Raw genomic sequence first — 4,059 nt, forward strand, 5'->3', positions numbered from 1 at the left:
TGACAATTATTAGAAAATTAAAAAATTAAAAAGTAACAAAGTAACTATAATAAAACGATAAATATTTCCACACATTAATATGTAAACCTACTTAAAACACAACTTTTTTAAAAAAACCTTAATTTTTGATCTTAGAATGTGACAAGATATAATAAAACAATAATGTGAAACAATTAACTATATTATTGTGTCGGTTTCAAGCTCTTTATATACTCATTACTTTGATCAAACTAAACGACCTTTATTAGTTTTTCGTAAACAATATTTAGATTATGCGTGTCTTTTTGTAAATTGATTGTGTTGTCAAATTTTTTGATAAGAAGCATTACCGCGATTTCTCGTTTTCGTACATATTTCTCATGATGTAAAATTTCAGGAGTGAATTAATCAAAATCATGACCATTATCCAATTTATGATTACTGATGACTGAATAATTATTATATATGCATGCCATTTTTAGTCTTGTCGATCATGCGATTTTATTATCGGACGACAGTTTTCATCAAGTGAACATCGCTAAAGTAAAATCGATACTCATGAACAATGGTTTTCCGTCGAATGTGGTTAATAAGTTTGTAAAAAATAGGCTAAAATTGCTTGAGATACGAAATAACGACGATCGCAATGTTGACAACAATAATTTAGTTAATAAACAATTTGACCACATCATAAAATTACCGTACGTCAAAGAACTAAGTGAAGACGTTTCGAGATTATTATAATCTATAGGCATGCAAAGCGTTTATTGTATACCGAAAAAATTGAATACACTAATTAAACGTGTCAAAGATCCTTTATCTTTAAAAGAAAAAACAGGAATAGTATACAAAATTAACTGCGCAAATTGTTCCTCATTATACATCGGTCAGACTAAACGACAATTAGGCACACGTATAAAAGAACATTTTAATAACATTAAGTTACACACTAGTAATTATTCAGTCATCAGTAATCATAAATTGGATAATGGTCATGATTTTGATTGGTCCGCTCCTGAAATTTTACATCATGAGAAATATGTACAAAAACGAGAAATCGCGGAGATGTTTTTTATCAAAAAATTTGACAACACAATCAATTTACAAAAAGACACGCATAATCTAAATATTGTTTACGAAAAACTAATAAAGGTCGTTTAGTTTGATCAAAGTAATGAGTATATAAAGAGCTTCCAAGTTAGAAGAGCAGTCGCCCGGCAAGCGAAAGATCTCGGGTTCGGTTCCCGATTCAGCCGACTTTCGGACCAATATTTTTCTCGCCTATTTCTTTACAGGGGATGTTAAGAGAAGGAACAAAGGGAATTTTTGAGATCCCAACCATAGGATTCAAATTCCTTAGTTTCCAAATTTTCTTTCTTTCTTAATTGTCGCAATAACATCGCGTTTGGCTCTATTGGTCGAGAGGAATGAAGTGTAGACTGTGGTTTTAAAATTAAAAGAGCTGACTTAAAAGTATTCTTATTATTTAAATTATTTGATTAAATAAAAAAAATATTAATCTATAATAAAATAAACATTTTTAATATATATTTATAGATTAATATATATTAAATTAAAATCGTAAATATAATAAAACTTTAATAGAAATAAAAATGTGAAGAAGAAAAATAAACTATTATGAAAAAAATAATAATATTAAAATAAAATATTATAAAATAGAAAAAATAATATAAATTTTTATGCCAAAATTTAAAAATTATATTTGAGCGTGTTTTTTTTTATATAACAAACTCGATCACTTGCATGTTGTAGCCATTTTTGAATTGTATCTTGTACGTCAAAGATTGTACAATTACGCCCGGAATTGATCATAGTCTCTGAAACCAAAAATTATATAGTTAGGAAATAAATATACAATTAAAATATATTCATACTAACACTTCATGATTGGCAATTTTTGTGAGATCCATCAAGAAATTTGTTATTGTAATTCATAAATAAAGAATATTATTATATATGTATATTGTCGAATATAAGCTTGTGTAATAATGTTAGTTTTAAAATAAACTACATAAATACTTTTTAACAAATGGCAAAATTTGTAAAAATGAAAAAGTTACAATAAAAACAGGAAATAAATTTTTTAACGTAAAACTTTAATGGTAACGTTTATTAATATTACTACTCTATGTTAAACAACTGTGGTTATTTTAGACATTATCACATCTACTACTAATTTTATTGTTATTAATGTATACTGATTTTATTTTTATTATTTTTATTACTTTTATTTTATTATTTTTATTACTTTAATTACTATTATTTTATTATATAATAAACAAAATAATAATAATATAAAAAAATTAATACAAAGTTTCGCTCGTATATTGAAAAACAAAAAGTGCTAAATGTAAGGCCAACTTATCGAGCTGAATATTCGAGTTGTTCAATCAAATGACATTTATTTCATATATAAATTATAAAGTTACAATCATTGAATATTACAACTAACGCAAAAATACAGTCATTTTTAAAAAATAAACGTTTCAACCGCACGCGGTCTTCTTCAGTACATTGTTAAAATATAAAATCATAAAAAAAAATTCATATAATGTCAAAAATTAATTCTAGTTCTTCAGAGTCGAGAGTTTATGAGCAGTTAGCGCGTGTTTTACTCCATCGTGTGTAGGAAAAATGTCGAACAATGTTCGCCTCGATATGATCTTTGATTTTATTCAGATCTCGAAAAGTTTCGTCGTTAATAAGCGAGAAATTAGAACGTTCCGTAGGCGCTGCGATTAATAAAAATTAACGATTAACGTATGTCGAAATTACAATATATATCCCCAACAATTAGCAATGTGCTTACCTAATATCGTCCTTCTTGACAATTTTCACCACGTTTTAAAAAAATTATTGAAGATGACACACGACAAAACCAACAATATAAAAGGACAGCTCATTTTAAACTCTGCTTGATCGGAGAGTGTGAGTGTTTATATATGCTCTAATATCTATGTTTAAACCGTAATGTTCTATTTGTCTTATTATTATTTATTGTTCGCTAATTTATCCAAAATATCAAAATATGACTCGCTAAGTAACTCACAAGTCAGTATCCTTGTTTAAATTTAGCCCATTTTTTTGTTCTTTAATATATAGCATCTTAGAAATGAGTCTTTTATAATAATTATTTTCGTTGTCTAGAATCTTTACATTGTCCCAATTAAATGTATGATGTTCATTTATTATGTGTTCAGAAATTACTGAAAATTTCGTTGAGTCCAACCTGATATTATTTCTATGTTCTTTTAGTCTCGTCTGTAATTGCATTTAAAATAAGCTGTCCTTTTATATTGTTGGTTTTGTCGTGTGTCATCTTCAATAATTTTTTTAAGACGTGGTGAAAATTGTCAAGAAGGACGATGTTAGGTAAGCACATTGCTAATTGTTGGGGATATATATTGTAATTTCGACATACGTTAATCGTTAATTTTTATTAATCGCAGCGCCTACGGAACGTTCTAATTTCTCGCTTATTAACGACGAAACTTTTCGAGATCTGAATAAAATCAAAAATCATATCGAGGCGAACATTGTTCGACATTTTTCTTACATACGATGGAGTAAAACACGCGCTAACTGCTCATAAACTCTCGACTCTGAAGAACAAAAATTAATTTTTGACATTATATGAATTTTTGTTTTTTATGATTTTATATTTTAACAATGTACTGAAGAAGACCGCATGCGGTTGAAACGTTTATTTTTTAAAAATGACTGTATTTTTGCGTTAGTTGTAATATTCAATGATTGTAACTTTATAATTTATATATGAAATAAATGTCATTTGATTGAACAACCCGAATATTCAGCTCGATAAGTTGGCCTTACATTTAGCATTTTTTGTTAATAATAATATAATTCAAAGAAAAATATAAAAGTGTATATATGTGATATTATAAATATAAAAATCATGTACCTATTATTATGTCCACAAACTTTATATCTTTTACTTTAATAGTTTTTTTCTGTCCTGTCCATGATAATTTACATGACAATTCATCATTTAATATTAATGTCAAAGCTTGTCGAACATGTTTTTTAACATCTTTACCA

This window comes from Nylanderia fulva, unplaced genomic scaffold (genome assembly GCF_048542155.1).
Source record: "Nylanderia fulva isolate GAGA-0341 unplaced genomic scaffold, ASM4854215v1 Scaffold426, whole genome shotgun sequence".
NCBI classification, from domain to species: domain Eukaryota; kingdom Metazoa; phylum Arthropoda; class Insecta; order Hymenoptera; family Formicidae; genus Nylanderia; species Nylanderia fulva.